We start from the raw sequence: 27,000 nt of genomic DNA on the forward strand, positions 1-27,000 counted from the left end.
CCATGGTTAATTCCTGTCTTCTTACCTACTTGCCTGAGAAGCCTGAAGAACTCAACCAACTTTCACCTTCAAGTATTTTGCAAGATGATGTCTGCATGAGAATACTAGATTTAGATCAACTGGATTCTGTGAACTTATCAAGGAGATTTTAATTTCCACTACAGTTGCAACAAGATTTTGAGACGAGTACCTAAGTCAGTTGATCCAGAAGCAGGATAAGATGTCTAAAAACACTGGAGAAATGGATTGGTGCTGGTTGCAGCTGATGGGAAGAACTGGATCGACTGGCCATTAACACAGATGCTGGAAGTGTATCATGGGAAAGAGTTGGAAGAGTTGTGAGGTTGAAAACATTGTTAGGTGAGGTGACCAATCCACGTCAATCACTTCTGAAACTGTGAAGGAGGATGCTGAGGATTATCCCAGTAGCATTCATTCTCATGAACAGTCTGACTCATCAGACTTCTCAAAGTGGTATTAGGACAGCACGTCTACTATTTCATGTGAATATAAAAACTGATTAAATCTATGTGATTTTACAATAAATGTGAAGTTCCTTCAGGTAGAAAAAGGTTTCTTACAGGCTAAGTTATATGGTTTAGAAATTAAGATGTAAGACATTCGGAAAATATATCTCCCTGATTAATCCTGCTATCTAAATAGTGTACATGAGCAGAAAGTTTTACAAATAAATTTCCAGTAAGGTTGGTAGATTTTAAATAAGGTTGGCCATGTATATTTTTGGGAGAGCAAAATCACTCTTTCACTCTTCCGATAAATCCCCAGTTAATTCATGGATGGTAAAATGATATTGAACCTAAGAACCATCCATGGATAAGAGGATTCTAAATGTGGGTTCAAATACATCCAGTAGTTATTCAGTTACAGGAACTCAAACAACAACAAAAAGAAAGCCAGACCAATAGCTAAGAAATATTCAGGTATCATTATTATACCTGAAAAGGATAATTATAAGAAAATGCTGTAAAATAATCATTTAATATAAATTTATGTAGATTACAGTCATTATTAATATGCTTGGCTTTCCAGTCCATGGTCTAGAATGATGCATCCTTTCATGTCAATTTATCCTGTCCTACCAGGTTCTTCTCTAACTAGTGCACTGTTTTTCATAGAAAGTTTGTCAGCCGGGTATCAGGAATGAGTGGCCAGGCGGGGCATTCTAGAACTAAAACAGATATGAAAAAATTTCAATTTATTCCCCTCAGGTCATTCATTTTAACAGACAGGTAACAGTAACTGCAAAATTGAACTATTTTAGTATTATTGCCATGAACAAGACAACAAAGGATTTTGATCTTCTATTGTTCTACTGATTCATAACCATTCAATACCGGGGATTACCATTCCATTCCTGTGGAGTGCCATATGGGTTTGTGACATCATGCAAAACCGCTAAACATCAAAACTCCGATGTAATTATGCTACAAATAATGATTGATCATTGATCTAAACAGTTTTAGAGTACGCAATTAGTGCATATCTAGGTTATGTTAGCTGGGCAATCAGTAAACACGCCAGGGCACCACACCCATTAAAGAGGTCTTAGGGAGAGCACTGTAGTTGAACTTATATTTTTTACAATTCTTTTATCATATTAACATTATGGCATGTCCTACCACTCTAATCCTCTACACTTGCTCCTAAACTAAATTAATGAAATCCTGCAGGAGTTTGTTTCTACAAAGATAACAATAAGATTGTCATAACATTCATTCAGTTGTGGTAGATTTCATAGAACAATAATACAGTTGTTGCAGTACCTTCAGCCACACAATCAGGTCAGGTGATACCAGTGTTGTAATATCATGGTGGAAAAAGTGGTGGTCAACTATTTTGCCATTAACTGGTTTTTGAAATGCAGTATAAGGTGACTTTTCATTTCAATGGAGTACTAAACCATCTCACTATCCTGATGATCCCTATTAATTCCTCAAAAGCAAAACATTAGGAAGCCTTTAGAGTATTGTGACAGTGTAAAATCCAATTATCAAAGTTAACAATGTATGTTATAAAATATTTTCTTTTTTTTTTTCTCTCTTTTTTGCTATTTGCTTTACATTGCACCAACACAGATAGGGAGAGGAAAGGCCTAGGAATGGGAAGGAAGTGGCCATGGCCTTAATTAAGGTACAGCCCCAGCATTTGCCTGGAAAACCATCTTCAGGGCTGCCGACAGTGGTGTTCGATCCCACTATCTCTTGGATGTGAGCTCACAGCTGTGTGCCCCTAACTGTCGACTAAAATCTTTTCAATCAGGAGAAAAGATAAGTACAAAAATTCAATAATGAGCAAACTCCCCATTTAAACACTAATTTAAATTTAAATCTGTTGGTGCCAAAGAGAATAATATAGATTCATCAATACTGCATTAATGGACTCGATACCCTCATGATTTTAGGTGAAAAGGAACTGACCAGTCCCAATCAGTAATTTTATCATGAACAGTAGCATAAATGTCACTGTAATAGTTTTACCTAGTGAAGAAAAAGTCCATAGCACTGATAGGATCCCGAATCAGCACTAAGTTTCAGCTACTGCTATCTCAAACTCATTGGAAATTTTACTGGGGCCTGGTAGGTAAGATAAAGGTGCTCATTCTCTTAGGAATAGGGCCTGCTCAGTTAATTTACACTGAAAATAATTAGTGTTATGTAACAAATCATTAAATTATCCAGGGGGAAAATAATGAATACAAGGTTCCAATGTGAACAACTATCCACTATTTCCAATAACAATGAATGCCATCCAGCATATAGTATACTATGGGTGATGGTTTCGTCCGCCCTGTCAATATATTATCAGTTTCAAATTTTGTAGAATTATTTCACTCGTACAGGTTTCGGAAGCTCAAACTACCATCATAGGTGATTTCTACATCATAAATCAATATTCCCCATATCTTAAGATCTAACATTATTCAGCTATACATAAGACATCATAAATACATCCAATTATTTTTAACACATACACACATAATGACCATTTCTTGATAAAATTTGTTGTAATGGAACAGTTTAGAACACTTATAAAAAGTTCAATTGGTTATTCTTATGTTATATAACACTTTAAAACATGTATTAAAATGTCAGATTGTTTCCTTAGAAAAGCTGACCAGTGATAAAATGTTTCTTGCTACTGTTTGTTCTGTTGTAGCCCACTTAAGCATAGAACTATTAAAAAAATTAACTATCATACTACCAAAGTTAATATTTTTGCCAAGTTATTGTTAGAACACTTTGTAGAATGAACTGGTTTACCATTGAATTATTTGAATCCTTAGATCTAAAAGTGTAATTCATTATATCATGTCAGATGGAATCTTGCTATGTTGGTGTTGGGCTGGATTTTGACAGAGCAGATCCAATCTCCCATCATGTCCTTGAATTCGTGGATATTACTTGGTCTTCTTATTTGCTCTTCCTCCTCTGCGAACCATATGACCTTCAGATCAAAAATTAGATGTATGGCTTTTCAGGCGTTTGCTCTATTAACCAGAATTTTGTCTTAGGTCTGACACTAGACTCGTCAGAGTGGGATTGCTGGTTAATAGAGCAAATGCCTGAAAAGCCATACATCTAATTTTTGATCTGATTTTTTATATGCTCTATTGGTGGAAAAATATCTAATTCCCTCCATGGGAATTTAGAATTACCATGCGACCTTGCCGCGGTGGGGAGGCTTGCGTGTCCCAATGATGCAGATAGCCGAGCCGCATGTGCAACCATATCGGATGGGTATCTGTTGAGAGACCAGACTAACGAATGGTTCATCGAAAGGGGGGTAGCGGCCTTTCGGTAGTTGCAAGAGCGGCAGTCTAGATGATTGACTGATACGGCCTTGTAATAATACTCAACATAGCTTAGCTGTGTTGATACTGCTACACGGCTGAAAGCAACGGGAAACTACAGCCGTAACTACCTCCCGAGGACATGCAGCTCTCTCTGTATGAATGATGTACTGATGATGGCTTCCTCCCGGGTAAAATATTCCGGAGGTAAACTAGTCCCCCATTCGGATCTCCGGGTGGGGAATACACGAGAGGGGCGATCATCAGGAAGATGGATACTGACATTCTGCGAGTCGGAGCGTGGAATGTTAGAAGTTTGAATCGTTGTGGTAGGTTAGAGAATCTGAAAAGGGAGATGGATAGGCTAAAGTTAGATGTAGTTGGTATAAGTGAAGTACGTTGGCAGGAAGAACAAGATTTTTGGTCAGGCGACTACCGAATTATCAACTCAAAATCAAACAGGGGAAATGCAGGAGTTGGTTTAATAATGAATAAGAAAATAGAGCAGCGGGTAAGCTACTACGACCAGCATAGTGAAAGAATTATTGTCGTATGTCCACCACAGTAGTGCAGGTCTATATGCCTACTAGTTCAGCGGATGATGATGAAATCGAAAGAATATATGAGGAGATAGAAGATTTAATACAATATGTAAAAGGTGACAAGAATCTAATTGTGATGGGAGACTGGAATGCAGTGGTAGGCCAAGGAAGAGAAGGTAGTACAGTAGGAGAATTTTGATTGGGACAAAGGAACGAAAGAGGAAGTTGGCTGGTTGAATTCTGCACTGATCATAATTTAGTCCTTGCCAATACTTGGTTCAAACACCACAAACGACGGCTGTATACGTGGACGAGACCTGGAGACACTGGAAGGTATCAAATAGACTTCATTATGATTAGGCAGAGATTCAGAAACCAGGTGTTGGATTGCAAAACTTTCCCAGGAGCAGACGTGGACTCTGACCACAACTTCTTGGTCATGAAATGCCATCTGAAGTTGAAGAAATTGAAGAAGGGAAAGAATGCAAAAAGATGGGATCTAGACAAGTTTAAAGAAAAGAGTGTGGGAGATTGTTTCAAGGAACATGTTGCACAAGGACTAAATGAAAAGCCTGAAGCAAACACTATAGAGGAAGAGTGGAGAGTCATGAAAAATAAAGTCAGTAGGGCTGCTGAAGAAATGTTAGGAAGGAAGAAAAGATCAACTAAGAATCAGTGGATAACTCGGGAGATACTAGACCTGATTGATGAACGACGAAAATACAAGAATGCTAGAAATGAAGAGGGCAGAAAAGAATACAGGCGATTAAAGAATCAAGTGGATAGAAAGTGCAAGGTAGCTAAGGAAGAATGGCTGAAGAAGAAGTGCAAGGATGTCGAAGGCTGTATGGTCCTGGGAAAGGTAGATGCTGCATACAGGAAAATCAAGGAAACCTTTGGAGAAAGGAAATCTAGGTATATGAATATTAAGAGCTCAGATGGAAAGCCACTTCTAGGGAAAGAAGACAAAGCAGAAAGATGGCAGGAGCATATCCAACAGTTGTATGAAGGTAAAGATGTAGATAATTTGGTTCTGGAACATGAAGAGGCTGTTGATGCTGATGAAATGGGAGACCCAATTTTGAGGTCAGAGTTTGACAGAGCTATGAGTGACCTCAATAGGAACAAGGCACCTGGAATTGATGACATTCCCTTTGAATTACTGACTGCCTTAGGAGAAACCAGCATGGCAAGGTTATTTCATTTAGTGTGCAAGATGTATGAGACTGGAGAAGTCCCATCAGATTTTCGGAAGAATGTTGTTATACCTATTCCCAAGAAAGCTGGTGCTGACAGGTGTGAAAACTACCGCACCATTAGTTTAGTATCTCATGCCTGCAAAATTTTAACACGTATTATTTACAGAAGAATGGAAAAACAAGTTGAAGCTGAGTTGGGAGAAGATCAATTTGGCTTCAGAAGAAATGTAGGAACACATGAAGCAATCCTGACTTTACGTCTGATCTTAGAGGATCGAATCAAGAAGGACAAGCCCACGTACATGGCATTCGTAGATCTAGAAAAGGCATTCGATAATGTTGATTGGACCAAGCATTTTATGATTCTGAAGATGATAGGGATCAGATACCGAGAACAAAGAATTATCTACAATCTGTATAAAAATCAGTCTGCAGTGATAAGAATCGAGGGCTTTGAAAAAGAAGCAGCAATCCAGAAAGGAGTGAGGCAAGGCTGCAGTTTGTCCCCTCTCCTTTTCAATGTTTACATAGAACAGGCAGTAAAGGAAATCAAAGAGATATTTGGAAAGGGAATCACAGTCCAAGGAGAGGAAATCAAAACCTTGAGATTTGCCGATGATATTGTTATTTTATCTGAGACTGCAGAAGATCTCGAGAAGTTGCTGAATGGTATGGATGAAGTCTTGGGTAAGGAGTACAAGATGAAAAGAAATAAGTCGAAAACAAAAGTAATGGAGTGCAGTCGAACAAAGGCAGGTGATGCAGGAAATATTAGATTAGGAAATGAAGTCTTAAAGGAAGTAGATGAATATTGTTACTTGGGTAGTAAAATAACTAACGATGGCAGAAGTAAGAATGACATAAAATGCAGACTAGCACAAGCAAGGAAGAGTTTTCTTAAGAAAAGAAATTTGCTCACTTCAAACATTGATATCGGAATTAGAAAGATGTTTTTGAAGACCTTCGTGTGGAGCGTGGCATTGTATGGAAGTGAAACATGAACGATAACTAGCTCAGAAAGAAAGAGAATAGAAGCTTTTGAAATGTGGTGTTACAGAAGAATGCTGAAGGTGAGATGGATAGATAGAATCACGAATGAAGAGATACTGAATCGAATTGGTGAGAGGAGATCGATTTGGCTAAATTTGACGAGAAGAAGGACTTGTTCAGTGTAGGTGGTAAGAACGGTAGGGGTAGACCAAGGTATGAATATGACAAACAGATTAGAGCAGATGTAGGATGCAATAGTTACGTAGAAATGAAAAGGTTAGCACAGGATAGGGTGGCATGGAGGGCTGCATCAAACCAGTCTATGGACTGATGACACAAACAACAACAACATTGTAAATTATCGAAGCGGAGAAAGACTACCCGCTCACCAGCCTAACACTTATTGATTCAATGTCATGCAAACTAGCTTTAAAGATTTTGAAACACTGAGATGACGGAAATCATTCCCACAAGAGGCTAATGTATTAGAGCACCTTTCATACCATCAGGGTGATTAAGGACTTAATATGCCAACTTGAAACGAGAAAGCAAGCCCTGCATAACCTGAGCTACTCAGACAGCCATCTTCCCTGACAAGAGCTACAAAGCAAAGAGAGTTGAAGAGAAACCCACTTCTTCTTCAAAACCTAAAGAATGAATTCAGCTTTCAGACATGCTGTGTCAAATAAAAGGTGCATACCTATAAATTCTGCATTTATATAATCATAAAAAAGTTTATTTAGTCAATATGAAATTAGTACACAAATATATATGTTCCTTCAGAAGAGACAGCAAGATACTCATATATCTCCTGAACAACAGACAAAGTAGAGTTATGTAACCAGTCAAACTCAGACGACTGCTAAGGGATTCTAATCACTATAAAGTTGCCTGGAATGATACTTACGCATGGGGTATGTGATATTTCCTCAAAGCAGATTGGTTCCTCTTTGATCTTTACTTCCAAGTCCATTTTAAACAGCGTGGGAAAGTATAGACGGTTTGGGGCTGTAGATTACTTCCACAGACCTTGCACTGAAGCATGAGCAACAAACACTATTATTGCTGTTTGTAGTCCAGTCTGTAGTTTTAGGTGACTGTTGATATTGTCCTCATTGCCACGGGACCTCCAGTTTTATCTGGAAACTGAATCTCAGGGATTATTATTATTATTAGCATATGACGTGTACATGACAATCAAAATATACAAATATAATACAAAATATACAAATATACAAGTTGGTGACAGCATCAGGACTTCACTTTTATATTTTAATGTCCAAATTTTGTATCCATGTAATCACTTCTGGTGTTACTTCAAAAAATTCCTCCACAGAACCAGGAAATGCACATAGGGGGCACTCTTGAACTATGTGCTTGATAGACTGCACTTGAGCACCACAGTCACAGCAGGGAGAATCTACCCATCCCCACAGATGTAAGGCTGCGCTAGTCCTACCGACACAACATCGGATCCTGTTCAGGGTTGACCAAACAACACGAGATATCACATAAGCCACTGGGTGATGACATCCTCCACTCTTCACTCCAGGCATTCCTGGGATTGAACTGAAGACATGAGAGGTCCAAAGCTGTCTTCCACGCTGGTTTTCTTGATTTCAGCCTAGTTGTAGTATGCTGCTTTATATCTTGGTGTATAGGAAGGGCCTCATTCTTCACTATTCTGCACCATAAGCTATTAAGTGCTTGTTGTCTCCTTATATGAGGGGGAGAGATGTTGCAAAGGACAGGTAACCATTGCACTGGAGTTGAGTACAGCGTGCCGGATACAATATGCATAGCCTGGCAAAGCTGGATATCAATTAGATTGCAGTGAGAGCGATTTAACCATATTCCGGCACAATACTCAGCTGTAGAATACACCATGGCCAAGGCGGTAGTTCGCAAAGTATTGGCGTCAGCTCCCCATGAAGTTCCAGCTAACTTGCTCAGCAGGTTATTCCGAGTCTTAAGTTTGGCGGCTGTTTTTTCTATGTGACTTCGGTATGTCAGTGATCTCTCTAATGTTACACCTAGGTATTTTGGTGTACTATTATATTTCAAAAGTTGATTCCGGAACTGTATCCTAGGTTGATAAGTAGCCTCTAAGTTGTTGAGATGGAACGCGGCTACTTCCGTCTTCGAAGGACTTGGCTGAAGTCTCCACTTCCTAAAGTATTCATCCATCACCCGTAGATCTTCAGACAGTATATCCTCAGCCTCCTTGAAAGTAGATCTCTGTACTGTTAGGTTTATATCGTCGGCATAAATGAATTTCCGAGCTGTAGTTTCTGGGATATCATGGATGTACAAATTGAAGAGTATAGCGGCTAAGACTGAACCCTGCGGTAAGCCGTTATTCAGTTTGTGAACTCTACTCCTGGAATTTTCAGAGAATACCTGGAATAATCGACTACTCAATACATTATCAATGAGAGTAATCACCTTAAGACAAGGTACAATCTTGATGAGCTTCAGGAGGAGACCCTCTCTCCAGACAGTATCATATGCCACTGACAGATCAAGGAAGACAGAAACATTTTTAAATTTCTTCTCAAAACCAATCTCCAGATATGATGTTAAGGCAAGGACTTGGTCACTACAGTCTCGCTTGGGGCGGAACCCAGCTTGCTCTATTGGGATCGGGTGTTCAATTGCAGGAGCTATCCTGTTCAGAATTAGCCTTTCCAGTAGTTTATATGTAACACACAATAGCGAAATTGGCCTGTAGCTCTGGGGTAGAGAAGAGTCCTTTCCTGGCTTCAATATCGAGATGATTTTGGTTCTCTTAAATACTGGGGGTACACGTCCAGTGTGCAGTATACTGCTAAAGAAGGACGCTAGCCAGCGTACAGTTGCGGGGCCACAGTTCTTCAGTAGCTCTGGATATACACCGTCAAATCCAGCTGCTTTACCATTTTGGAGGGACTTCAGGCCATGTTGTACTTCCTCTGGAGAAAATGGACGAGAGTAGATGGTATGAGGTTCAGCTTCTTGTCTTAACCGCTTGAGCTCAGATCAAATTTTTCTGATGTATTTCTTATCTTTCATGGGCCTGGATGAGGAGACAATGTAGTTAGCAATGTTCTCTAAGTTTATAGATGATCGTTTTCTTGCTGGCTTGTTTGAAGAGTCCAATTTTCGGATAAGAGACCAAGCTTTCCAGCTTGAGTGAGTAAAGCTGAGCCCTTCAACAGTTTTGTTCCACTTTTCTTTCCTGCCACTGTCCAAGGATGCCAGCAGTTCGGTAGCTTTCTCATGACTGTTGTCTTGTTCGTATTCTTTGTATATTCGGCTAGTTTCCTCACTCTACCCAGGTATGTAATCTTTATGGAATCCTCTCGGAATACTTCGCTTAGCAGCAGCATTGATTAGTCCCACGAAACGGACGTAGTTCTCAGGAGATGGTTTTACCCATCGTATGTTAGCATCAGTGTACGAGGAGTACAGTTTCCAGTCAGCTTTCTGAAAATTCCACCGAGCTTTAGGTATTGATCTAATTATTGGGATTTGCAGGCCGATTTTATAGATTATGGGCCTGTGTTGGCTTCGTGGGAAATCGTTCAGTACTTGCCTTTGTGTTTGTGAAAATTGGGTCATTAGTCCATGTGACATAAAACACAAGTCTGGAGAATAATCATGATCCCATCATGCTGAATGGAATGTACCTTTGTCCTTGGCATCATACACCAGTGTCAGGTTATTAATGTCTATTCATTGCAATAGTCTATCGCCATTCTCATCGCTATCCTTATAGCCCCATAATGTATGATGGCTGTTAAAGTCACCTAGGATAACACTATTTTCGGTGGGTTTTAGTGTGATAGAGTCTGGCCAGTTAACCACTGGTGGTTTGTAAACGTTTGTGATAGTAATATTTTGAACCTTGACAGATGTGGTGAAGATATTATGCATAGAGTCTGGTGGCAGAACTTCATAGTTGTCAATATTGTTCTTCATATAGATGGTGATGCCATATTTAGGGTGGTGAAGTCCGGTAGTTAGTTTGTACCCAGGTATTTTCCCCCTCGTAATCAACTGATGTTCATCTTCACAATGAGTTTGCTGTAGCACCAGAATATCAACAGAATGATCCAGAAGTATCTTGGATAAGTATTCACTTTTGGCTCAACTTATACCCTCAATGTTTAGTTGACAGATGGTTAATTGAGGGCCTAGTGTCCATGTGTAGGATGCTGCGCCCTGAAAAGGGCTAAATCTTTGATTGTCATTGCCGTGAGGTCGCTGAGGACAGTACGGCGGCATCTAGTCTCTGTTGCTCGCTTAGCACCACCCGGGGGTCACGTGTAGGGCAATGTGAGGTTAAACCTACGGACGTGAGCAACTTCAACCCCCAATCTCAGGGATAAACATTTTCAATGAAAGAAAATCCCACACCCACAGATTGGGATTAATTTGCTCACCCCTTGTGAAAAGCCTGTGACTAAGCAACTTGCATATTGCCCATTACAAAGGGAGTCCAATGACTGGTTTGATGTACCTGCTTTCTTTTTCTTTTACTATTTGTTTTACATCACACTGGCACAGACAGGACTTATGACATGATGCTAGGAGTGGGAAGCAAGTGACTGTGGCATTGAGTAAGGTACAGTCCCAGCATCTGCTTCGTGTAAAAATGGTAAAACACACACAAAAAACTCTTTTTAGGGCTGCAACTTCCTTCTCACTCCTAGTGCTTTCCTATCCCATTGTTACCATTATCTGTGTCAGAGCAATGTACTGCCAATTAAAAAAAAAAAAACAGAGAAATTCTACAACCAAACCTTCAAAACTATTAATTCGTTACTCAACTTGCAGGGCACATGATCTGCTTTTAGCCACTGTGAGACACAATTCCCGCGCTCCATTAACTGTGTACATTTTGTACTGCTTAACATACACCTCACGGTCTTTAAACTGGAATCCAGTGGTGATTCAGATACAACATAAAATTTAACTCACTATTAGGAATGTTCTGATATAGTTCGTTAAGTTTTGTTTCCAATCCACAAACCTTCGGATAGTAAGTGGTGAGGCCAGTGTTATTCATCACACTTACAAATTATGTAAATCATTCTGGAGGTTCATGACAATTGTGGGTAAGCCCTGTGCCTTATGTATATTAATAAGCCAGTTTCTTACATAGATATTGTCATAGTTCTTCTCTCGACGCAATCCTCACCTGGGCTAGCTACCCTTTTAGTAGCTACCATACAATATGTTCAATTCAGTAGCAGTTTAGCCAGATTCCTTATTGATAAAACAAATATATTTGATAGAGGATAGCCAAGTACATTGGCAACTTTATCCAAAAAGTTACAACCATTAACGATTATGCTATAATACCGGTATATACTGTATATTTGTTACAACAAACATTTCCAAACCAGCTACGAACTCCTTTGTTACAACAAACAGTTCCGAACTGTCTATGAACCACTTCAAAATTATCTTAATGGGCATATAGTCCGCGCACCTTTGAGTGATATTACTTTGTACGGGGTGCGGTGTAAGGAGGGAGCTCTCCCAGTTTCCGGTTATACAGCCAACTGAATGGAAATGAAATCTGAATTGAATCGATAATATGATCGATATATATGAATTTTCTAAACATTTTATATCTTACACTAACAACAGTGTCACACGTACATTATTTAACATTATATAACATTTCTCGATGGAAATCGTATTCCTAGCATGAATTCTATAGTTTGGCTTTGTTGTGTAAACAACAACAACAACACTAGTACGTAAAGTGTACGCCAGATGTCGCACAGCGATGCATAAGCGATTCATAGTTTGCATTTCAAAGGTTGCCAATAAGAATCTCGAAGATAACCGAGGTCGACCGATTGAGTACTAGCGTGTGCATGTACCGCTAAAAGGTGCGCGTACGGTACATGAATCAGAATGCTTCCAGAACTGATTGTTAACAATGGTTTGTTGGAATTAGTAAATGACATTTGTGAAGTACATGAACGTCATCTACGAATTGTTACAACACGTTTAACGAAGGGTGATGGAAGATCTCACTATTCCAATGAGAAGTACTACATGTAGTCACACCATTTAATGGTCGAATCAAATGTTCATGTATAGAAAATGCAGTCCCTGTATTTAAACGCAAACTTGAAATGGTTCTGAATGGAGTTAGAATAGCATGAATTCAGAACTCACAGTTCAGAACAATTTCTGTTGGAACAGCATGTATACTACAGCGAATGAGCAGGTTATTCAGAATCAATTTGGTACCATTTTGGAACAAATGTGCATGTATTAACCCTAAGAAATATAGGTGGGATATATTTATGTAGACAGCCTACAGTCGGCTGAAAACAGAATTATCTGCCGCTGATCTTTTGTGTTTAAATACGAACTGAACAATAAAGCTTACCTTATTTCCTATCACGTAACGTACGGTACGATATACAGTTCCTTATGGAGATGTACAAGACTGAGACTCCTTTGGACACGGAGTAAAACGTAAGAAACTGCAATTACCTGATGTAGAAAATCTCAAGAGAAACAGCACAATCCACAGAATAAACCTGCACAAGCAGCGAAAATATGTCGAGATGCACAGTACAAAACAAATTAATTCTAATATTAAATAACGACAAGTCAGCCACTTCGAAAGTAAACCGGAAATAGCGAATAGGGTTCCTCACAAATTTATGACCAGTGAGTGCGTTCCGTATACATACACACCCGGTATAATTTACTTATCTCCAGCTAACTACTATCTGCGCACTTTTTAGTGATAGATTTACACCCTAGTGCTGAAGTGGTCGAATTCGGTTATCTTCGAGATTCGTATTGGCAACCTTTGAAACACAAACTAAGAATCGCTTATCATCGCTGTGCGACATCTGGCGTACCCTTTGAGTACTCGTACTGTTGTTGTTTACACAGCAAAGCCAAACTATAGAATTCATGCTAGGAACACGTTTCGCAACGGGAAATGTTATATAGTATTATATATTCTGTGTGTGACACAGTTGTTTGCTTAAAATAATAAAGGTTTATAAAATTCATATCGATCGATCATATTATCGATTCAATTCAGATTTCATTTCCATTCAGTTGGCAGTATTAATGGAACCCTTCTTACTTCTCGAACGAGTACAAAAATCTATCACTAAAAAGTGCGCATACTATACTGCACATGGATAGAAGTCTAAAGTAATCCGGGACAACCAAGACATGGCGTGCGTACGGCACCTACCGAGAGACGGGATACGAATTTGAATTAGAAGTGTACACGGCCAGGTACCACTATTCTCATAGGCTGTCTAGCATACAAGTTGGCTTTACGCTTTCTTATTGTTTGTGTTTGCAGCTTCGATGTGTAGATTTCAATCAATCAATCAATCAATCAATCAATCAATCAATCAATCAATCAATCCTGATCTGCAGTTAGGGCAGTCGTCCAGGTGGCAGCTTCCCTATCTGTTGTTTTCCTAGCCTTTTCTTGATTGCAAAGATATTGGTAATTTATTGAACATCTCCCTTGGTATGTTATTCCTATCCCTAACTCCGCTTGCTATAACTTGACGAATATTTGCCCCAATTTGTCCTCTTTCCTACTTTAAAAGACACCACTCAAACGTATACATCTACAAATATCATTCCACGCCATCTCTCCACTGACACCTCGGAACATAACACTTAATCGAGCAGCTCGTCTCCTTTCTCCCAAGGCTTCACAGCCCAAACTTTGCATCATTGTATATTATGATTGATATGATTTTGCCAGAGAAGCTTTCACAGTCCATACTTATAGACATGGTATAGGCTTTTGGGCTTATGCCTTATTTTGTTGACACGGCGTAAGCCCCAAAGTCAATATCATGTCGATATTATAATTGATGGTCTTTGAAATACTTATTTCTTTGAAGAACGTTATCTTCCTTCCCTCTGATGGCAGACTTACAAATCATAGGTCTCGGTATCGCGTAGTTTTTTTTATCGGAAGGCTGTGTGTTACATTCATGTGATACTTATCAATTCGTGTCCATTGCTGCAACCGGTAATGTGATGGCATCATCAATATCTCCACCTTTCACTTGAAGAATTCAGTACATGTCTAAATTACTTCACCGCGAATATTGCTACGTCCACATCTGTGTTGTGATTTGCACCCACCTTCGGAGGCCCGACTCTTCCACGAAATCTGAAAATTGGTACGAGAACTGGAACGGGATTCACTCAGCCTTAGGAGGTCATTTGATTAGAGAGGGTTATACTCCCACCTAATCCTTCCTCGGAGTGGTTTTCCGTGGTTTCCCACTTCATCTCAAGTTCACGGCCGCTTCTTTCCCTCTCCCTTGCCATTCTCTCCCAAACACCACAAGGCCCTGGTCAGCATAGGACAATGGCCGCCTAATCCCCAGTCAGACGCGTCCACTTCGGGTAAGCATTGGAGGGCGGCTGGGGGGCGTTGGTTAACTTGTATACAGGCATATGGAATGGCGAATTACTATTAATGCAAACATTCCTATATAATAACAATATTCACAAACTCAGAGAAAACAGATCAATAATAGCAATCGTTCCTCAAACAAATATTTTTAAATGATTCTTATGTTTTCAGTAATATTCACTTACCCGGCGAGTTGGCCGTGCGGTTCGGGGCGCGCGCCTGTGAGCTTTTATCTGGGAGATAGTAGGTTCGAATCGAACTTTCGGCAGCACTGAAGATGGTTTTCTGTGGTTTCCCATTTTCACACCAGGAAAATGCTGGGGCTGTACCTTAGTTAAGGCCACGGCCGCTTCCTTTCAACTCCTTGGCCTTTCCCATTCCATCGTCGCCATAAGACCTATCTGTGTCGGTGCGACGTAAAGCCACCAAGCAAAAAGTGCAATATTCACAAGTAATCAGAAACAATTTACTTTGTTCATAAATACATACCTAATAATGTCTTAAGTAAGTACAGAACTAGTACCTAGAACTTGCTTTAGAAATACATTTTGTAAATTTTTCATTTCATATCATGAAGTTTTTAAAGGTCTATCACCAGATGTACCGTACTATCTTAATCGTCTCAATTGTTTTCTGAGGAATGCCCGCTTTCTGACCTCATTTCTTGATATAAAATCATCCGCCACTTTCTACGTGCCTGACGCCTCAGCATTCTCCTTGCGTATAAGCAGACGAATATTTGATGATCATTATGTGCCCATTGCATTTTCTGGCACGTTATAAAATAGCGTCAAAGTACATGTATAGCCCACGCAACACGGAATTATATAAAACGAACTACGATTCAAGAGTTCACCAAACCAAACCAAACCAAACCCCATGGCACTACAGCCCTTGAAGGGCCTTGGCCAACCAAGCGACCGCTGCTCAGCCCGAAGGCCTGCAGATTACGAGGTGTCGTGTGGTCAGCACGACGAATCCTCTCGGCCGTTATTCTTGGCTTTCTAGACCGGGGCCGCCATCTCACCGTCAGATAGCTCCTCAATTCTAATCACGTAGGCTGAGTGGACCTCGAACCAGCCCTCAGGTCCAGGTAAAAATCCCTGACCTGGCCGGAAATCGAACCCGGGGCCTCCGGGTAAGAGGCAGGCACGCTACCCCTACACCACGGGGCCGGCTTCAAGAGTTCACAGGGGACTGAAATCGGAGAAAGAGAGCATAATCACGAAGGCTGTATAGGAAAAGAACATCTCTCAAGTGGATTGTTTAAAAGAAACTAGATAAAATTATTTTATTATTACACAAAACTAAATTTCCGTGAGACTGGATGGTCACCTAAGACATTAGCTGCGTATAATCAGAAAGAAATTAGCCAGAATCAAGTAAAGGATACTGAAATTACCTATTGTGAGAGGAAGACAAAACGTGATATTATATATTTAGTTCGAAAGAACAGAATTGCAGCTTAAAATAAGAAGATTAAAAGTAAATAAGCGAGGCAAGTGGTCAGACAAGGACCGTAACGTCGAAGTCTATTGAAATTAGGGATCGGTGGATAAAATAAAGTCAAGAATCCTATCAAGAAGACAGAATTAAGGGATTCGAGAGCGACAGAACGGAATTATTATCTGAAATCCATACAAAAATTAAGACAGAATGAATGCTGGAAATACACTGATCCTAGTATTAAATGTTTTGAAAGTAGTCAGCTCAATACGCAAGCATATAAGAAGAGCATTGACAAAATATTTTTGACTACTGGAGGCGTTGATATGAACTTTTACATATCGGATTTTATTCTGTTGAATTAGCGCAAGAAAGAAGAATATGAATTCGTGTTGCTAAATCCGCATTGTACCGACCTGGAGATGAACATGTTACCGGCCAACCAACCAACCTGATGAAGGAGTGAACACCAGCTGATTCATGGTTCCCAGCTGGCCGAGGACAGCAGTTATAGCTCAGACGGCTACAAAATCATCACAAGACAGAGAATGACAAGCTAAGTTTACTAAGATATAGTTCTTAATTAAGTTAGGATGTAGTAACCTCATAAAATTGTTAGTTATGGTGGTGTATATAAGATGTCAAATGATTCAGTGAAGTGCAATTTCTGAATTGAGCTTTAAGGTTAATTTATATTAGAATCGATATAGCTCGAAGAAGTGGCCGTATATATATTGAGTGGAATATGATAGCTATGGAATTTACCATTATTTGCGAGAAAGAGTATAAATTTAACACAGCAAAAATGAAAGCGTATGTGAGTGATGGATTTCTTAAATGGGTTCGGAATCCGTACATGCGTGTTAGTCAACGTGATGATATGATATGGAAAGGATATGTAGATAATATGAACTATTCCTTGTCGATGTTGAACATGAAGCAGTATCACAGTATACTAGATGGTTAAATGTTATTCTGAAGGCCGGTCTCCACTGGTTAACATTTAGCAACAACATGTTAAATGTTAAAAATGTTAAATGTTAACTGGTGACACCATCAACATGTTAAATGTTGAATGCTCTTTCATTTAACATTGTGTCCACACTTATTAAACATGTTATACTTGACTTCCTTTCTCTATATACATCTATATCAATTTGTGCTACCGTAATACATTTAGGTGGTGTCTAGTATTTTCAAACAAGGACAATGGACTCAGATGAAGAGGATTACCGGGCAAGTTGGCCGTGTGGTTAGGGGCTCGCGGCTGTGAACTCGCATCCAGGAGATAGTGGGTTCGAATCCCACTGTCGGCAGCCCGGGCGATGGTTTTCCATGATTTGCAATTTTTACACAAGACTGTACCTTAATTATGGCCACGGTCGCTTCCTTCGAAATCCTAAGTCCTATCTGTGTCGGTGCGACGTAAAACCACTAACAAAAAGAAAAAGATGAAGAGGATTTGGCCTTTGTTATTTCCTCTGTTGCTTCTTGTTACGATTTAGAAATGGTGTTTTATTACGCACATTTCCTCCCCTCATCCTGTTCATTGCTTTAAAAGCAAACCACTTTGAAGTACAAGCAACGTCCGCTCCCGCCCCGCCGACTTCCGACTTTTCTGAACTTTTTTACAATACTCGATTCTACTGGGAGCGAAGAAACGCTACTTTTCTTTCGATGCACTCGCAAGAACAATTATAGATAATTTAGAATTCCTGGAAATTGTCGGCTTTCTTCGCTTTATCTCATTATTCCCTTGATGAGACATCCCACAAACAAGGCCTTTCTATTATATCGTTAATTAAGTCCAGAGTAATCTCCTTACTAGATGCATTATTCAGTCTGCAGGTATTAGTCCAACGGTGCCGAGACGTCAATGTCGATGGTTTTGCTTGTTTCATCCTTTACGAACAGGCCTTCGATACAGTCCGCCATGATGAACTTATGTAGGACTTGATGGACGGAACATTCATATTATTGGTAATATCTACTGGAACCAGTGTGCTGGCATAAGTGTTGATATTCGTGTCTCGGAAGATGTCTCAATTATGAAAGGAGTTCGCCAAGGCATTATTATTTCCCCCATGCTTTTCAACATCTATTCAGAAAAGATTTTTCGAGATGCTCTTTACGGAAAGACTCAAGGAATCGTGGTTAATGGTTTCATCATAAATAACATCAGGTACGCCGATGACACTGTGCTACTTGCAACCAATCTCCAGGATCTCCAGGAACTACTTAATGCTATCACTGAAGCCATCAGCGCAATGGGCTTGAAGCTTAATGTAAAGAAGATCAAGTGGATGGTTATAAGTAGGAAAGAAGATGGCATTCGAGGTAATGTCACGACAGCAAAGGAACAGATCGCGAGAGTGGCAACATTTAAATACCTGGGATGTCACATCAATGATGACTGGGACCTTACTAACGAGATCCGATGCCGAATTGAGCAGGCCAGAACTTCTTTTCAGAGACTTAGAAAACTTTTGACAAGTCGTGTCCTTTCCATTTCACTACGGATACGACTACTCCGGTGTTACGTTTTCAGCATTCTGTTATACGGCGTTGAGGCATGGACACTAACTGACACCACGTGCAAGAGTTTGTAAGCATTTGAAAGGTGGATGTACCGAAGGATGCTGAAGATACCTTGAACAGCTAAAATGACCAATATAGACGTTTTGCACCGTATGAACAAAGAACCAGAAATTCTCACTACCATCAAGAGAAGGAAGCTAGAATACTTTGGTCATATGATGCGGAACTCTAAATACCACCTTCTGCAAGTAATACTCCAAGGGAAAATTAATGGAAAACGTGGTCCGGGGAGAAGTAAGACATCATGGCTCGGCAACTTGAGCCAGTGGTTTGGGGTGACAAAGCTTATTCTGTTCAGAACAGCTATGAACAAACAACAGATCATGCTACTGATCGCCAACATTCTGCGAGGACATGGTACATGAAGAAGAATCTCCTTGCTCCACTCCATTTCTGACGATAAATTTTAGTACCAGTAAAGTGCAGGGAGAACGGCATACGTGCGCGTACTGTATTTGTACGTTAAAACAAAGATCATGAGTATTGCGGAGTGTTGTAACTATAATCTTACTTCACGAGAAGTACTTCCTTACGTCGTTTAGGCTATCTGTTAGAATGGAAACAGCACGAAAGTTGCCGAAGCTGTGCCGACATCTCGCGAACAACGAATTAACTTCACATGTTTTCCACTTGGAGCGGAAAACACGCCAACATGTTAAAAGTGTTAACCTCAACCTTCTAAGTTAACATGCAAAGTCAATTGAAAGACACATTCACAATATACATGTCAATTGTAATATGTTAAATTTAACATGTTGGTGTTAATCAGTGGAGACCGGTCCTGAGAGATGAAATGTGATCCAGTGAAGCGAATACAGATTCAATGAAGTTTAATACGTCGTGAGAAATATTTTGTACGAGAAGAGGTTATGATGTTTAGGAAATGGTTACGTTAAAGTGTTTTAATGAATGAATTCAATCATATGCAGAATGTAATGATGAAATGAGAAGGCATTGAAGTGAATTGATATAAAATTATATGTAGAGGTGATGTAATGATGGATGCTGAATGTGAATATTTAATTTGTGAATCATGTACATGAAGCAAATGCATAGATAGAGTTCTCATCGAGGGTATATAGTAATATAATGTAGCATGGCTAACCCAAACGCATATGTCAAGGCAAATAAATTCTTGCTACATCTAATATAAGGTTGCGTTTTTAGTAAATACCCATATTACATATTTTACACAGGCAGTGCACAGGTTGATAGATGATATGTATATATTGCTGTGATGAATAGTATTGACATCTGAGATAATAATTGAGCTATCGTATTGAATTGAAAGGAGCCACTTAATTTTTCAAGGCAAATGTTATTTCATTTAGAGTTAAATGTGGAATAAGAGGTCGAAGTTGTAATTAAGAACTAGAATAGTTATAAATGGGTTTTAGATTTTTATTTCAGAATGATATTATACTATTATTTTCAAATGGTTAAATAAAATTGGTACGATTAGGATGGTAGGTCCCAAGATTATGCATGGCAGTAGGTGTTCGTAAGCTTAGCGCATCATTCGATGATGCAGCAATGACAGATAAATAATTTACAGTTCATGATTTAAAGTTAAAAGTTCAAATATGAAAATATTAATTATTTAAGCAAAGATGTTGTTGAATTTTAAATTAATTATTGTTTGAACATGTGAAGGAAATTTTTTAAAATATGATGTTACCACATGTCAAGATTGAAATTGAACATTCCTAACCAGTGCTGTTGTACATAAAATCGGCGGATGATATTTATTTAATTTTCTAAAATATGGAACATAGATTTAAATTAATTCTTTCTCTTTGCTAGGCGTGATGTTAAGAGAACGGTCGCACTTCTCTTCAGAACTCACAATAAACTGGACTATGCAAGAAAATTTACCCTGAGAGGTAATAGAGCAGTCGGAGAATTTTATTTACGTCGTTGCTGGAGGCAGTTAGAGCGCAAATAACATTTCTGGCGCTTTACGTGGGGCTTGAAGAGAATGATACAGCCAAAAATAAGAATATTTAATCCCAAAATGAATCTTGAAGAGAAAGATAGAGCCAAACCATGAAATTTTTTACTCCATCGTGGGACTAGAAAAGATAAGGGAAACAGGAGAGAGATAAATAAGAGAAGAATAGAAAGGATTACCATGAGTAAAGGAAGAGAAAGATTCCATGGAAAATTGGGATTACTGATTATGAGAATCAGAATAGAATGAATGCAAGGTGTTACGAAGGAAATTGTTATTTTTTAGAATGGTATGGAATGAATTTAGAATTTTTATGAAATATGATACAATTAGATGTTGATATTATACTTTCTCTCTTAGTATGTATGTTATTAATGGTTGAACGGTATGATGCAGAATATTTTTATAATAACAATCATCTTGAGACGAGCTAACAAGAACAGAACCTAAATTGTTTAAGTCAGAGTTGGATGGATTGATACGGTCATATTCATCTCCAGGAAGGCCCATATATCCATAAATAAGACAAGTTATATCAATTTGTTATAATATAAATTTGAATTTAGTTGTAAGTATACGTAAGTGATTGAAGAATTCTTGAAAATTTTCTTAGAATTGCATAGGATGGTAGATAATTTAGGAACATTTATAGAGAATTTTAATAGGATATTAGAGAAATCATTTAAAAATGAAACGAAAGCATGGCTAATCAAGTTAGAGCTCAATTAGAACAATTCTAAGGAGAGCAGGAGGAAGAATTACAGGGGAGAGACGAAATTATAAGAAATGATCAGGAAGAAATGAAGAAAACAAGAGAGGAGAGGAAAGGAATATTAGAAATTCTGCATGAAATAATCCAGAAACAGGAAGAGAAACAGCAAGAATTGTTGCAAAAAATAATTAGAAAGCAGGAAGAAAAGGAGCAAGGTCTGTTGGAAGAAAGAAGAAAAGATGAGGAAAAACAGGAATTGTTGGAAGAAATAATTCGGAAGCTGGAGGAAAAGGAACAAGAACTGATGGAGGAAAGAAGAAAAGAAAGGAGAGAACATCATGAGAAACAGCAGCAATTGCTGCAAGAAATAGTCGGGAAGCAGAAGGAGGAACAACAAAAATTAGCTGAGGAGATAAGAAGAGAATGAATGGAAGATCTTAACAGACAGGAGGAATTTCATAGGAAGCGATTAGAGCAAATAGGAAGAAATGAAGGGAAACAGAGGGAGATGGTAAAAGTCGAAATCGGAAGAATTCGATTATAAATGTCGGAAATTAATAATGACATAATAAATATGTGTACAGAGATGACTGAAATTATGGAGACTAAGAATAAGGAAGTTTACGAGGAAGTATGATGCTTGTTATTTTAAGGGGCCTATCATCGAAGGTCATCGGCCCTATGAGGAAGTAAACAGAATCAGAGAAGGGTTATCTGAAACAGAAACGTTATCCAGAACTTGAAAGAGGAAGACATAAAGAGACTAACAAAGGATATTGAAGGATTAAAAATCACTTCTCAGCAGAGATGGAAGCAGTATCAGGAGGAGCTAATTAATTTGAACGGAGGAATTGAGAACTCTAACCGGTCAATGGAAGTAAACTTTATTATAGCTAGAGACCAGATAGCCGATGAAGTAGGTATAATAAAATAATAAATGGAACATAGTAGAAATCAGACCAATCAAAGAACTGAGAGAGCAGAAGAGGTATTAAAGCAAATTAGGAAAGAAATACAAGAAATACGGACGGAAAACCAGATGACGAGATCCGTAAAGTTAAGTTATAACGAGAAGCAGAAGGCAATTGAGTTACAAATTAGTGAGAGAGAAACTAAATCAACGGGAACAGCAGAATCAAATCGGCAAAGAAATGATGTAACGTTTGGAAATAATCACAATGGTAATACAGCGATAATAAACATCATTAAGACGTACGATGACAGACCCAAACATTTTTATAATACTGCTAAATGATTTCTTAGAGAAATGGAGGAATATTTCCGGAAGAATAGGGTCCCAGAAGACAAAACGTTACACGTGATTGAGAAGCACTTAGACGCGAATATGCATATATGGTACCAGGCCTTCAAATATAGTTTTCATTATTATGAGGAGATCAAGATTGGAATCCGGAGACGCAACAACAACTAAGATTAGAGTTATATTCAAGGAAGTTTGCTTCAACGGGCCAAACACGATTTAGCGATAACTTTGCTTATCATCTCCATAGATTCCAAGACCTGGATACAGCACCAAGTGAGCTGGAGGCGGTCAAAACTATACAGAAATATTTCCGCCCGAGGTGCAAAGATTGTTAACGGCCGCGAATGTTGAAACACCGGTGGATATGGAAAATATCCTGAGGCGATTAGACATGACTTCAACGTACAAGAAAATAGGAATATCTGAAATTCGATTATGGAAGAGGCAGTCAGCACCATAACGCAAGAAAACTCGAGTGATCATGATGCTAGAAAACCAGAAAATAATTCAATACATTCCGGAAGAGGAAGAGAGAAGGAGCCTCAGACATGTAACTGTCGATGGAATGGTAATTCAAGCGGATGATACAGCCATAATAATAATAGATATGTACCTTACCGCAGAGCAAACCAAAGATTTAGAGGGAATAGAAACCGACAATATTATCGCGCAAGGCCCAGATATGACTATAGGCAAGGATAGAATAATGGTGATCGAGAATATGATAACAGAATGTATATTCAAGAATTGCAAAAAATGACGCAGAATAAAGAAAAATGGGAGAATACAATTGGAGATAAATATATTAATGGCGATATTGAAGGCGCGGGAGGCCTAGAATTGCAAAAATATAAGCGTAGGAAATCTGGTGAAAATAGGCTAAATACGAACACCCCAGAACTCAGTATGAACTCAGAGGCGTCTGAGAGAAAAAATCGTCGATTACGAATTGAACAAGAATGTAGAAAACGATAGGAAAGAGAAAACAATTAAAATCTAAATTTTGTCAAGCACAAGTATTATTCGTTGGTCACCGTCATAGATGGAGAAGGGATAAAACCTAACCCAGTAAAAATTAAAGCCATATAAGAATTTCCACGTCCTACAAGAGTAAAACACGTTAGACAATTTTTAGGGATGACACAATTCTTTTCTGATCACTGTGAGGGTCATACTGAAGTAGATGCACCATTACAATAGCTATTAAAGGCATAAAATTCGGATACCCAAATTACGAGAAAGAATTCATTATTCCGTCTGATGCATCGAACATTGGTGTAGGAGCATGTTTATATCAGGAAGAAGGAGTTTACAAGTAGCGAACATTTTTAGCGTTCACCAGTAGGAAGTTGCGGAAACGTGAGCAACATTACACGACTACCGAACTGGAATTATTAGCGATTGTACATGCCCTACAGCAATGGAGACGAATAATATATGGATATCCCATTACTATAAGAACAGATCATACATCCCTGATATTTGGATTGAAGGCAGTGATGGTAAGCGAAAGGGTGACAAAAATTGAGCACTGTAAAGTTAGACGTAATATATTAGCTGATGCCTTGAGTCGAAATCCGACCGATCAAGAGGAGGGTATCTTGCAGGTAGAAGTGGATCAACGGGATAAGGAATTATTAAGGAAATTGCAAAATTTAGAAGAAATACAGAGATCAGATGGTAATTTGAAATTATATTAATAAATGAGTAGAAGGCGAAACCGAAATACCTTTAAGGGTAAAAATATGAAATGGTAGATAGGTTATTAACTAAGTACATTGCCATCACCAAAGAAAAGAAACGAATATTAGTACCGCAGGAGTGACAAAGGATTCTTATATGGCATATCCATAAGATCATGGGTCATGGAGGTATTGACAAGGTGGTATGCACTATTCTAGAAAAAATTACATGGAAAGATTAAGGAAATTCGTCAGAAATGCCATTAAAACATGCTATATATATATATATATATATATATATATATATCAGAGAGCGAAACATAATAATTATCTCAATAGCCATCAGCCAATTGCGATTTTACCATCAAGATCCAGAGAAATATATGCAATCGATATATTCGGTAAACTTCCCACTTAAAGGAATGGACAAACATATATAGTGGTCATAATGGACGTATTCTCGAAATATATATCACTACAGCCAATACAACGGGTGAATACAAAGCAAATTCTACGGTGCTTGATGAATAAGGTATTGCTTGAGATGGGAAAGTCTGACAAGATCTTAACAGACAGGGGAACGCAGTCCACATCACATCAATTTCTGGAGCAGATCAAGGATTTAGGTATAAGACATGTATTATGCTCAGTAAGACACCCGTCAGCAAACTCAGTTGAAAGTTACATGAGGGAGATAGCGAAATTCTGCAGAATACATTGTGGCGAATGCCATTGGAAATGGATTGATGTGATCGGAATAATTGAGGAGAGCATAAATAACACGGTACACGAATCCACTGGACAGATCCCAAATGTGGTGCACAATAATAAATATTCCCAATGACCATGGGATACGGTAAATACTAAGACGTTAGAACTTAAACCGGATGCTCAAGACATTATTAGAATGGTGAAAGATAGGCTGGAGAGACAGTCCGGAAAGAGACTAAATAACAAAAGATTTCACTCGCCATTTAAAGAAAACAACTTAGTTCTGATAAGGAAAGCGCCAACTTCCAATGTAACCGCAAAAATATGCGCAAAGTTTACATAACTGTATAACGGACCATATTTAATTAAGAAGGTATATGGAAATAATGAATACGAGGTAGAAAACAAAAGTGGCACATACAGAAATGTCCACGATGCGGCAAATTTGAAGTTATATTTTGAGGAAGATAAAAACTTGAGGGCCAATAGCAAGCTGGAAACGGCTAATGAAGAGAATGAAGTAGTATAATTGGACAGTTCGGCGGCCTCCTCCCGCGGGAAATTTGAATTCTGGCGGGAAATTTGAATTTTGGCGGGAGATTTGAATTTTGGCGGGAGATTTGAATTTTGGCGCGAGATTTCAATTTGTAAACAAAGCCACGTGCTTTTTGACAGCTGTCAACGACAACAACGCATCGCTAACCTCACTGCTGCCATCTTGACGAGCCTAAACCTCAGTGGTACCAACTTAACCTAACTAGCGCGAGGTAAACAAAGCCACGTGTTTTTTGACAGCCACGTGCTTTTTGACAGAGAACAACGCATCGCTAACCTCAGTACTGCCATCTTGACGGGCCTAAACCTCAGTAGTGCCAACTTAACCTAACTAGCGCGAGGTATAAAAGCCACGTGTTTTTTGACAGCCACGTGCTTTTTGACAGACAACAACGCATCGCTAACCTCAGTACTGCCATCTTGACGGACCTAAACCTTAGTGGTACCAACTTAACCTCACTAGCGCGAGATAAACAAAGCCTCGTGTTTTTTGACAGCCACGTGCTTTTTTGACAGCTGTCATCCGCCATCTTTAATCCAGAGAGCACCGTGCTGCCCTCTTTATCGTAGTAGATGTAAATTCGTCACCTGTCATCGGCAGTGCTGCCATCTTGGCGGGCCTAAACCTTAGTGCTACCAACTTAACCTCACTACCGTGAGATAAACAAAGCCGCGTGCAGCTGTCATCCACAATATTTAAACTACAGAGCACAGTGCTGCCCTCTTTAGCTACTTACCTTTGAAATGTGGTACGTCACAGCTGTCATCCGCCATCTTGCATCCGAAACCTCAGTGCTGCACTCTTTAGCTAGATACCTTTGAGATATAGTGGCGGCAAATTCCACGTGCTCTTGTTTGGAAACAAAGCCACGTGCAGCTGTCATCCGCCATGTTTAATCTAGAGAGCACCGTGCTGCCCTCTTTAGCTACTTACCTTTGAAATGTGGTACATCACAGCTGTCATCCGCCATCTTGCATCGCAAACCTCAGTGCTGCACTCTTTAGCTAGATACCTTTGAAATGTAGTGGCGGCAAATTCTTTATGCTCATGTTTGGAAACAAACCTATGCGCTTTTTTGTCAGCTATCATCCGCCATCTTTAATCCAGAGAGCGCCG

General features: G+C 39.1%; 1 long non-coding RNA gene across 1 annotated transcript; it reads right to left on the reverse strand.

Annotated features, from left to right (window-relative positions):
• Positions 1-1,064: 1,064 nt before the first annotated feature.
• Positions 1,065-13,069, reverse strand: LOC136885112 (uncharacterized). Its single transcript, XR_010861461.2, has 3 exons — positions 12,937-13,069; positions 7,450-7,688; positions 1,065-1,189 (listed from the first exon to the last, which is right to left on the reverse strand). It is a non-coding gene; the product is annotated as an uncharacterized lncRNA (long non-coding RNA).
• Positions 13,070-27,000: the final 13,931 nt, after the last annotated feature.

This window comes from Anabrus simplex, chromosome 13, assembly GCF_040414725.1.
Source record: "Anabrus simplex isolate iqAnaSimp1 chromosome 13, ASM4041472v1, whole genome shotgun sequence".
NCBI lineage: Eukaryota > Metazoa > Arthropoda > Insecta > Orthoptera > Tettigoniidae > Anabrus > Anabrus simplex.